Here is a 12,253-nt window from a genome sequence, read left to right as displayed (position 1 = left end):
CTTCCTTGTCTGGAAAGAGATTTCCTGATTCAAATTATCAAGATGTCGTGGCTCCCTCAACCATTCTTCCTCCTTTAGTAACTTTTTTTTCAGCTGCGCCACGGGTGTTACAGGATCTTAGTTCCCCAACCAGGGATCAAACCCGGGTCCCCTGAAGTGGAAGCGCAGAGTCCTAACCACTGGACCACCAGGGAGTTCACAGTAACATTCTTGGCTCCCTGGAATGATCTTTTCCATTTACTTGTTTACTGTCCAGCTCTCCCTCTAGAGCATGCATTCTCAATGGGAGTGATATGGCTCCCAAGAGGGCCAAAACTAATTCTTGGGTGGGGAAAACAAAACAAAACAGAACAAAAAAACCTTAGACATGACAATGGCTTGTGGCCCTCCAAAGCCAACCCTCCCTGACAAAATCTTATTCCTAAACATTTAATTTCTGCTGTTAGGGAGAAATTAAATGTAATTAGATTAAAACTGCTTTAAATTAAAGATAATTCTATTTTTCTCCTATAGAGAGGCAATAATGAAAAAAATAGTAAAAACTGCTGTAGACTGCTGCAGAAAGCAGACATCTGCCTGTTTCATTCATCTCTGGGTCCCCAGCACCCACAGGGTGTCTGAACTTAGTGCTCAATTAATGGGCATTTGGGATGGGGTAGGAACCATATTATAAAGGACTTTTAAAACTAGACTAAAGAGCATAGGCTGCGGGGTGTGGGTGAGGTCACTGACATGTTTTGAGTGGTGACCCAATGTGACCAGATTTTCTTGTGAGAAAGGTTATTTTGGAAGCCTGTAGAGGATAGAGTGGAAAGGAATAAATTAGCAGGAGTCCAGGAAGGAGGCTGGGAAAGTAAGTAAGTAAAGAGGATGGTTGGGAATTCCCTGGCATGCAGTGGTTAGGACTTCAAGCTTCCATTGCAGAGGTCACAGGTTCGATCCCTAGTTGTAGAACTAAGATCCCGCAAGCCATGCAGCGCCACCAAAAAAAAAAAAAAAAAAAAAAGACAGACAGAAAGAAAGAGAGTGTCCACACAGAAGAAACTATTATAAAGTTTGTACAGAGAGCCTATAAACATTGTGCAAACTCACTCAAGTTTACTCCAAGGAATGCAAAATCCAAACAATGTAGCAGATGGGCAAAACGGTAAAAGATGTATCTTACCCAATGTTAGCAAAGATGTAGAGAAAAAGACACTCCCACACTTTGTTATTCCGTGAAATTATGCAAATTCTTTGGATGGAATATTGACAACATCTGCTAAAACTTAAATGCACATATGTATTTTCCTTTGAACTAGCTAATAACTCAACCTGTGAGAAAAACTTGTAAATGTATGCAAAGATGTGAGAATAAGCTATCTGGGCAGTATTGTTTATGATAACAAAAACTAGCAACGCCTATCTGTCCGTTCATGGGGTTGTTTAAATAGATTAAGACATGCTATGCTGTAATCTATTAAATACTATGCAGTCTTTAAGGAAGTAGATCCCTTTGTGGTCATGTTTAAAAATATATCTGAGGGACTTCCCTGGTGGTCAAGCGGTTAAGACTCCACGCTTCCAGTGCGGGGCACACACGTTCGATCCCTGGTCAGGGAATTAAGATCCCACATGCCAGCACAGTGCGGCCAAAATATATATATATATATATATATATATATATATATATATATATATATATGGTAAGGAGAGAAAGCAAGATATAAAATGGCAAATGCTATAGGAAACAATTTTGTAAATTTTGTAAATCTTTAATAGCACATATATATGTAAATATATGCAAACTATTTTTGGAAAAGTAATATCAAACTGTTGCTAAGGGATGCTTTGAGAGGAAGCCATTAGGAAAGAAAAGCTTATTTTCGGATTTTTCTGTTGTATTTAAAATTTTTATCATGTGATGTTTTTTGGTTTAAATACAAACATATACATAACTATAAAATTATACTTCGTATATTAATATATAGCACACATTCATGTAATACGTGCGAGATGTAACATATAAATGTATTTTAATATGTTTTTCATATCCAGGAACTTGCACTTCTTCTTCCAGGACTGGCCCAAGGAAATACACATCCAAGTGCACTAAATCATCTGTAAGAAAGTGTCCAGCACAGTGTGGCTTAAAGGATTGGAAAATTGAAAGCTGCACAACCATCATGATTAAGGGATTAGCTAAATGTCGCCCCACTCATATGAGCACCACCCCTTGAGGGAAAACTGTGCCCATTTCTGGCTGCCCGGAAGGATGTTAACCACTAAACACTGATGCTTCTGGGTGTTTCAGTTTGGCCTCATCTTTACAGGCATACTTCGTTTCATTGCGCTTTGCAGAATTTTTTTTACCAGTTGAACGTTTGTGGGAACCCTGTGTTGTCAGATAATGGTTAGCATTTTTAGCAATATTTTTAAATTAAGGGTTTTTAAAAATATTTATTTGGCTGCATCAGGTCTTAGTTGCGGCACACGGGATCTTCCTTGCTGCGGCACACGGGATCTTCCTCGCTGCGGTGCGCGGGCTTCTCTCTAGTTGTGGCACAAGGGCTCTAAAGCACATGGGCTCAGTAGTTGTGGCGCCAGGCCTTAATTGTCCCATACATAGCATGTGGGACAACCAGGGATCGAACCTGCGTGCCTTGTATTGGAAGGCAGATTTCTAACCACTAGATCACCAGGGAAGTCCCTAAGATTTTTTTTTTTAGACATAATGCTATCGTGGACTTAATAGACTACAGTACAGTGTAAATGTGACTTTTATATGTACTGGAAAACCAAAGAAAAAATGGCGACTCATGATATTCTCTTTATTGATTGATCCATTGATTTTTTTTTTTTTTTTTTTTTTTTTTTGCGGTACGCGGGCCTCTCACTGTTGTGGCCTCTCCCGTTGCAGAGCACGGGCTCCGGACGCGCAGGCTCAGCGGCCATGGCTCACGGGCCCAGCCGCTCCACGGCATGTGGGATCTTCCCGGACCGGGGCACGAACCCGTGTCCCCTGCATCGGCAGGCAGACTCTCAACCATTGCGCCACCAGGGAAGCCCCCATTGATTGATTTTGATATTTGCTTTACTGCAGTGGTTCACGACCAAATCTGCAATATCTCTGAGGTATGCATGTACTTCCTTTTCAGTATTCTTTCTGTATGGAATACTTTTTCTTTTCTCTTTCTTTTTTCTTTTTTTGGCTGCATCGTGCGGCATGCGGGATCTTAGTTCCCCGACCAAGGATCGAACCCGTGCCCCCTGAAGTGGAAGCGTGGAGTCTTAACCACTGGACCACCAGGGAAGTCCCTGGAGCACTTTTTCTTAAACATCAAGTGTGTATTATTTTTTTCTAAAAATCAGGAATTTTCCAAGGAATAATAAAAGGGGGCCCAGGGAAGCATAGGGCAGTGGGGAGAAGCCTGAGTCCAAGACTGAATGGAAAAACGTCCCCGAGCCCTTCTTTTGGTCCTTTTCATGGCACAGACATTCTTTCCACATCCAGAATCTCCACAGGACAGCAGCCAAGACAAGGGCAGAAGCAACTCCTGCAAAAGGCATAAGGAGGAGAGTGTGGACATGCAGGGTGTGCCATCCCTTGGAAATTCAGCAGCAGCTTCGGGGGTTCACTGGATGTCACACGTGGAATTCCACTTCTCAGTATTCTTCATAAGAGCCACAAATACACGTCCACAAAAGGCCACGCATTAGAGTATGTACATAGCAGATTTATTCACAATGGCCAAAACTGGGAACAATTTGTATTAGTTTCTGCCATAACAAAATACCACAGATTGAATGGCTTATAAACAACAGAATTTTATTTTCTCACAGTTCTGGAGGCTGGGGATCTGAGATCAAAATGTCGTTCTGAGGCCTCTCTCCCTGGCTTGTGGATGGCTGTTTTCGCCCTGTGCCTTCACATCCTCCTTATAAGGACACCAGTCATATTGGTTTGGGCCCACCCTAATGACCTCATTTTACTTATATATATATATATATATATTTTTTTTTTTTTTTTTTTTGCGGGCCTCTCACTGCCGTGGCTCCTCCCATCGCGGAGCACAGGCTCCGGACGCACAGGCTCAGCGGCCATGGCCCACGGCTCCAGCCGCTCTGCGGCATGTGGGATCTTCCCGGACCGGGACACGAACCCACGTCCCCTACATCGGCAGGTGGACTCTCAACCACTGCGCCACCAGGGAAGCCCTACTTATCTATTTTTTAAAATATAGTTAAGTACAGTTGATTTACAGTATTATGTTAATTTCAGGTGTACAGCAAAGAGAGAGGGAGAGAGGGAGGGAGAGAGGGAGAGGGGCAGAGGAGGGGGGCTCCCTCCCCCTCCCATCCTCTCCCCACTGCTTTCTCTTCTTTCTGCTTCAACAACCACCAGGCGCCTTTTAGATCAGCCCTGAAGTCAACGTTGATGCTTGGACGGCCTGACCTCCCCGCTGACCTCCAGCCCGGGACCACCGCTGGGAGTTGAAGTCTGTGGGGCCCTGGGTGGCGGGCTGCATAGGCACCTCCTCCGATGCCCAATCTCTCCTCGTTTACGAGGCAGCTGCCAGCTACCCTCCCTGACTCCCCAAGAATTTGAGCCTTTTTAATATGTGTCGATAATGCCATGAGCTACTATTTAACTTTTCCACGAGGACCCATCTCCCGAAATGCAGTGGTTTTCAGCCTTGGCTGCACTAGAGAGCCCCCAGGGAAGGGAGAGAAGTCTCTTCCTCTCTCCCTCTCCGTCTCCCTTTGGGGTGATGCCTGATGAGCTCAGATGCGCAGATGGCCCCCCCATCCCCTCTCTGTGCCTTGCAATCCGGCTGGGCCTTCTCGCTGTGGCCCGGGCACGGCCTTGACATTCAGACATCGGGTCCTGCATGGACACTTGTGTTTGGCCCATACCGCGTGTGGCTGCAGTCTGTGCTTCTCCCGTTTCGCATCTTCAGTAGATGGGGGCTGTGCATGAGCCCTTCATCCTCCCCGCAGACACCACTGGTGCTCGCTCGGCCTTGTGGGGGATGCGGGGGAGCACGGGGGACAGTCCTGGGTCCCCACCTTCTCGGCCTGCAGACAGGCCACTCTGGTCCTGTGGGGGCTGGGGGCTCCCAGGAGAACCCCACCGCAGAACCGGAGAGGTGGCCCCCGAGAAGGTGGCGTATGCCTGGGGCCGGGCCTCATCAGTGAGCCACGTGCCACCTGCAGCAACAGGTGTCTCACCGTCCAGGGGCTGGGTGTTCGGGCGCCGTGGGGATGAGCTGCTGTCTGCACGGCAGCCGTGTTTGTCTTGTTGAGCCCGGGGAGGCCCCTTGGTGACTCCTGGAGAGCCTGGCCGCATTTCTTCCTGCCCTTGGCCTTAGAGCCCATCACGGTTCATGCCCTTTCTGGTTCCAAAAGGACCTGTGTTTATAAAGACCACGTGTTAGGACAGCACCAAAGTGTCTAGCGGGATTGGCTGTGCCCGCTAGTGGCCTGAGAGCCCTGCCCGCCTGCAGAGACTTGGCCCGGGGCCCGCGGGGAGGGCGTGGCCCACGGTCCCCAGCGCCTTCCGTCTCTGGGTTCCAGGAGAACTGCGTGATCCTCAAGGGAGCTGGTGAGGCTGCAGGCCCTGAAGTCCCACCTGCTGGGGTTCCGCACGCATGCCGACTCCGTGCTGGAGATGAACGTGGACAAGACCAGCCAGGTGGTGGCCACTGTCCTAGGTAACCCCGCCTCCCCCTGAGTCCCAGTGGGACGGGGTCAGGCGGACCTTGACCGGACACGGTGCTGCCTGAGACCCCACTGTGTCAGCCCTTGGGGGTCACCTTCCCGGACCCTTCATTCTTCCTTGAGGGGCTGGGGGGCCGCCCCAGGGACGTAGCCAAGCCTCTCCCCTCTGCCCGCAGGTGAGCTGACCCAGAAGCTGAAGCCCCTCGGGGAGCCAGGAGCAGTGGCCGTGATCCTGGAGCTAAAGAAGGCCGAGTGCCAGAGGCGGGGCCTGCACTTTGACGGGGCCCAGCAACGCCTGGGACCTGCGCTACTACATGAACCAGGGGGAGGAGACGTGCTACCACGTGGACCAGTACCTGCTCAGTGAGTCCTTCCCCATGTAGGTGGTCACGCGTGGGCTGCTGGGCGTCTCCCAGGATCTGCTGGGGCTGACCTTCGACCTGGAGGAGGGCGCCAACGTGTGGCACGAAGGCGTGAGGCTCTACACGGTCCGGGATGCGGCCTCAGGCAAGGTCCTCCATCGGCAAGTTCTACCTGGACCTCTACCCTTGGTGCGTGCGTGGGGGAACCTGTCGGCCGTGGGCTGGGGCTCCTCTGCAGAAGCTGGGCCTCACCCCGCGTCCCTCCCCAGGGAAGGGAAGTCCGAGTTTGTATTGTTTGTTTGTTTAATATTTATTTATTTGGCTGCATCGGGTCTTAGTTGCAGCACACAGTCTTCTCTCTAGTGGTGGCACGCAGGCTCCAGAGCGCCCGGACTTGGTTGCCCCTCGGCACGTGGGATCTCAGTTCCCGGATCAGGGATCAAACCCGTGTCTCCAATACTCGGTCTCCAGTTTTGAGCTCTCTTTCTCCTTTCTTGATTGAGCTGGCCTCTGAAAGGTTGGAAATAGATTCATTGGTGGTTTGTGTAAGGTTGCTGATTTGAGGCATAGCTGAAGGTTCCTTTGCGGTTGGCTGGGGCGATTTATGGGGAATATTTGAGGGGTTGGCTGGGGAAGAGGACACCATACTGGCTGTCGAAGTGGACAGAGGCGAAGTCGCTCTGGAAGCATGAGTTGTCTGCAGGCCATCCGCTATGTCTTCTGCCTGTACCTTCCTCGTCAACTTTGAAGGTCGGGTGAATATGCCCTTTAAAGGCTCACACTGGAAATACCGAATTCCTGCCACTGAACCATCGTTCTTGCCTGTGGGTTCATCTAAAATGATCCCGGCCCATTGGCCTGGTGCAAACTGGGTTTCTCCCAGGAACTGGATAAATCCAGGCTTATTCCCATTCACCCAAACTCACTCCCCAACTCGAAAATCACCCACAAACTCCTCTTGTGTCTCAGCAGACGGCCTGCTTCAGCCTGCAGCCGGGCTGCCTGCAGCAGGATGGGAGCCACCAGATCGCCATCGCGGCCACGGTGGCCAAGTTCACCAAGCCCACGCGACCCGCCCTCCCCGCTGCAGCACAGTGAGCTGGAGACCTACTTCCACGAGTTCCGGCACGTGATGCACCAGCTCTGCTCCCAGGTGGGTGCAGGCGCGGGGCTGCAGGCAGGGGGTGGGGAGGGCCCAGGGCGCGTGTGGTCCTCAGGCAGGCCCTCGCCAAGGGATTCTTCCGCTGATGTCACCCCTCATGTGGCAACGCCCTTAGGGTCAGCTTCCATTGTCAAACCCCACGCACTGGTGCATAAACAATGGAAATGTATGTCCTCGAGGCTCTGGAGGCTGGAAGACCCAGATCAAGGTGTCAGGGCTAGTTCCCTACATGTTAAATACATGTACTCAAGAGTTACCTTTAAAAAAGACAAAAGAAAGGAACGTTGCCTGCAAGTCTGGTGACAGCCGGTGATGAGAACCAGAGGGAAGGCTCTGGGGCCAGGAGCACCGCACCCTGTGAGGCCCTGGGGCTGCTGCCAGTCTCGATGGAGGCTCAGCAAGTCCCAGTGACTTCCCACAGGGGGCCCCCAGCTGAGTGGCCAGGCCCAGGACCCACTGCTCTCTCAGTCTTCCTGCGGTCAGCCCCTCGTCCTGAGAGCGATGTTCTCACAGGCTGCACCGGAGCGCGTGGGGACAGTTTACTGAGCTGTGAAGCCGTCACTACTGCCATGTTTTGGACCATTTCCATCACCCCAAAAATGTCCCTCATGCCGTTAGCTATCACTCCTTCTCCTCGCCAGCCCCTGACAACCAGGAACCCACTCTCTGACTCTGGATCTACCTGTTCTGGACGTTTCCCATCAGTGGAGTCGCACACTGTGTGTCCTTCTGTGTCTGGCTTCTCTCGCTGAGCATCGTGTCCTCAAGGTCCATCCACGTAGCAGCGAGTGTCAGGGCTTCACCCCTCTGCGTGGCTGAGGGACGTCCCCGTGTGTGGAGGGACCTCTTATTACTAGTATGTTTATGAACAGAAGGTTTTGACTTTGAAGTTCAGTCTACTAACTGTTTTCTTGCACCTTTTGTGTCCTATGGAAGAAATCCTTCTCTAACCCGAGGCACTAAGAGTTTCTTCTAAATTTTCTGCCTAGAAGTTTTGTAGTCAAGCTTTTCATTTTTTTGTTGTCCACTGTGGTGGAGTGTTGTCTGTGGTGTGAGGCTGGGGGTCACCCTCTGTCACCACGTTGTCACCACCGATCCCCACGCGGCCACATGTGATATGCGTTTCTGTTTAGAGACACCTGGTCTGATAGCAGTTGTTGATTCACTCACTGCGGGGCTGTAACCCTCGCCTAAAGGAAACTCATCTAACAAACGCACTGTCCCCGTGAGCACGTCACCACCCTCCTGCACTTGGGACACCGGCCAACACTTCAGCTCTATGCTCGGAGCCGTGTTGAGCAGGGAAATCACCCCGAAAACACAAAAATGCCAACATCGGGGCATTCAGCAGACCGAGAGAAGGACGCTTGTTTGCAGTTGGGGCTGGAACCGGAAGTTGGGGGTCGAGTGACCCAGGAGTGAGGAGGCAGCGTCTGCCCTGCTCCCTGGGGCCTGGGAAGGACATGCCGGGGTCACTGGGCTCATGTGGACCCACACCTGCTGGGCCTGGGTTCCAGCCGCACTGCGTCAGGCGCCCTGTCTTCAGGAAGAATTTCAGGTACAAGAGGAACAACGAGCACCTGCCAACGGCCGCCATCCAGATCCTCTGTGTCTGCGCCTTTGCCTCCTGGGCGCGGGGCTTTGGCTGGAGACTGTTGGCTCCGTGGGTGGGGAGGAGGCGCGGTGACCCGCAGGACGGCTGGCTCTCTGCCTCACTGTGTCCCGGGCAGGTCTGGGGTCCAGGGTAGGGCCCTCCTGCAGCTCCACAGGCCGCTTTGCAGGCTGAGTTCGCCACGGGGAGTGGGGCTTTGTGGAGGCACCTTCGCAGATGCTGGAGAACGGGGCGTGGGTGGTGGAGCCGCTGCTCAGGATGTCCCAGCACCACTGCACGGGCAGCGCCGTCCCCCAGGAGCTGCTGGACAAGCTCACCAAGTCCAGCAGGCCAACCCAGGTGAGGCCAGGCCGAGGGAAGGGAAGGGGGCTCCCGGACTGCCCGGCTGGAAAGCGTGGCCTGGACACAGAGCCAGCGCCCAGCCCCGTCTCCTTCCTCCTGCACGGAGGCTGGGGGGCGATGGGAGGCTGACGAGCGTGGCGTCCACCTTCACCCCCTCCCTCCTCTCTGGGCTGAGCCCTGCGGCCCCGTGGGGTCCCAGTGGGCCCAGTCTCCCAGGACCCGTCCCTTCAGGTCCTCCCAGCTGCCTGATACCCCTCTGCCCTCAGCGTGGACCCCAGAGACCTCAGCTCTTCCCACCCCTGGTCCAGCCGGACGGGGTCCCTGCGGCGCCCTGGACAGGCAGGTGATGGGCAGCCCGGCCCCTCCCGGGTGGCAGCCCCGTGGGGTGGGGAGGGGGCCGGGCACGGTGAGCCACCCATGGTCGAGCGCGTCACCTCGGTGGGGGGCGTGTGGCGCCGTGGCTGCACGCGTCTTGACCTCTGGGATCAGACCCAGCTCTGCCACCAACCAGCTGGGTCCCCGGAGGCCGGTCACTGGACCCCGTTGTCCCTGTTCACCCTCTGCAACGTGCGTGCCCCGAGGACCCCCTCACAGGTGGTCGTGAGCGCTGACCGAGTCGGTTTGTGTGGAGGACAGAGAACAGTGAGGCCAGCAGATGAGGAAAGAGCTTGTCACTCGCGGTTCTGGGCAGGGGCCCGCCTCGTCACCTAGGGCCTCCCGGGAGCACGAGGGTTCGGCAGCAATGAGGGGAGGGGTGGCTGGGGACTGGAGCCTGAGGTGTGGGTCCCCGGTAGGAGCAGCTCAGGATCGGCTAGAATGACCCGGGGCTCCGGGCCTACCTGGTGTGACGAGCGCAGAGGGACGGTGGCCCCGAGTGTGGGAGCCCCGTACAGAAGGGGCTGGGGTGCAGCCCTGCGCTGGCTGGTTTGCGTCAAAAGTCAAAGACACGGTTAACACTTAACGCGGGTATCAGGCTCAACCCAGGGTTCAGCCACAGTTCTTGTTACTCAACACAAATGCTGTCCTGCTTTGGCCGGTTCTGTGCCTTGTGGTGGAGGAAACCGGGACTCCGAGGACTGTGGGACTCCAGTCTCCAGGATGGGCCGAGGGCGGGGGCCCCGAAGTCCTCCGGAGCGGCAGGCGCACGGAGCTTCGAGGCTGGGGGAGGCGAGGGTGTGGACCGTGGGGCTGCGCAGACTGCCTTGGCACCTGAGAACCACTGGCCGGAGGGACCACGGGACGCCCGTGAAGGGGGGACGCCCAGGAGAGGCGGCCTGCTGGCGCGGGGCGGGGTCCTGAGTGCCGCCCCGCCCTCCCAGGGCGCCCTGTGCTCCTGCCCAGCAGTGGCCGGTGGGGCCGTGAGGCTGCAGGGAGGCCAGTGCCCGGCACGGCGCCTGCTGCCCACAGAGGCCCGGTGTCCCTCGGGCTGCTTCTGAGCCAGGCGTGCCCAACGAGCCCCTCCTCCTGGCAGAGCCAGGGGACACGCTCCCCCAGCGCCCCTCCTTTCCTCTGACAGGCACGTCTGCTCAGCCCGGGAGCGGGAGCGGGGCGGGCGCGCTGAGTCCTGGGCTGGGCAGGGCGCGCAGCCTGGGCAGGTCCTCGAGGCGCCCCGCCTGCTGCTGGCCCGGCAGGGGCCCCGGGGAACCGGCACCTTCTCCTGCACCCCACGTCGCTCCCTTCCCCAGGCTGGTCCATTTCTACCTGTTTCTGCAAACCAGATAGACTCTGAAGGGGCAGAAACTTAGCTCCGTTGAAATGGCTGAAGCTTAGACTGCCACCTTGGGGTAACTCCTGAGGAGGGTCCTAACAGTTAGGACCCGAGGCCCTTTCTCTCCCATCTCCCTCCTCTCATCCGCCTTTTCTCCCTTAACCCCCCTCCGTGCCCCCGTCCCCCGATCTCACGGCCGTCTTCTTCCTTCAGAAAATCAGGAGCATCAAGAAGAAGCTGAGTCTCCTGTGCATCGATTTCAACAAGAACCTGAACGGGGACACGACCTTCCTGCCATTCACGCGCGAGGAGGAGTTGGGTGCGTGCGGGCCCCGCGCGGGGGTGGAGAGGCGTCCGTGTGCCCCTGACCCCCGGGAGGGCCTTCTTCTCCTGAGGTGCTCAGACTGTTTGGGTCCCAAGGTTCTGGATCCTTCCTAGGGGAATGTGGCCGTCTGTCTACCGAGATTCTGCCCCGAAAGGGAGTTGTCCCTCGAGACTCCGCCCCCCCCCCCCCCCCTCTCTGTGATGTTTCTTTAATCTCACAGGGTCCTCCCCCACCTGACCCGGCGTGGGGTCTTGAAGGGCTGGGGCTTGGGCAGCTTTTTCAGCTTCTGCCCTCATCCCCGAATGCTTTATTTTGAAAACTGCCCACCTGTAGGGAAGTGGCAAGAATAGTACCAGGGAGATCCCGTGTGCTCCTCGGGCCCGGCCTCCCTATGTGGATGCCATGTGTGCTGTTCCTGCGCCGGGGCCTCCGGACACATCGCCAGGAGCAAGGGCGCCTCCTGAGTCCCCGGGTGCAGTCCCCCCCTCGGGAAGCGTGAAGCTGTCCCCCAGCCGTCCCGATGGCGGTCTTTTTAAAAAATTAATTTATGTATTTTTGGCTGCGTTGGGTCTTCGTTGCTGCACGCGGGCTTTCTCTAGTTGCGGCGAGCGGGGGCTGCTCTTCGTTGTGGTGCACGGGCTTCTCATTGCGGTGGCTTCTTTTGTTTCGGAGCACGGGCTCTAGGTGTCCGGGCTTCAGTAGTTTTGGCACGTGGGCTCAGTAGTTGCGAATTCCAGGATCTAGAGCACAGTCTCAGTAGTTGTGGTGCACGGGCTTAGTTGCTCTGCAGCACGTGGGATCTTCCCGGACCAGGGCTCGAGACCCTGTCCCCTGCATTGGCAGGAGGATTCTTTGCTTTGTTTGTTTTTTGTAACCAAAACATTAATCCCAAGGATTCTCACACAACATGTTACAAATGACAGCATGAAAAAAAAAAAATCTTGTACAGTAACTCAAAAGTTCAGCTCTACAATGGACCCTTAAACGGGCAGGACATTGGTATCTTGAATAGTCTCAAATTTCCAAATAATATTACAAAGAG

At 54.6% G+C, this 12,253-nt stretch overlaps 1 pseudogene; it reads right to left on the bottom strand.

The window, feature by feature from the left end:
• Positions 1-6,501: 6,501 nt before the first annotated feature.
• On the bottom strand, positions 6,502-8,821 carry LOC136120419 (CAP-Gly domain-containing linker protein 1 pseudogene; annotated as a pseudogene).
• Positions 8,822-12,253: the final 3,432 nt, after the last annotated feature.

This window comes from Phocoena phocoena, chromosome 3 (genome assembly GCF_963924675.1).
Source record: "Phocoena phocoena chromosome 3, mPhoPho1.1, whole genome shotgun sequence".
In the NCBI taxonomy this organism is placed as follows: Eukaryota; Metazoa; Chordata; class Mammalia; order Artiodactyla; family Phocoenidae; genus Phocoena; species Phocoena phocoena.
This window is presented reverse-complemented; position numbering and strand designations above follow the sequence as displayed.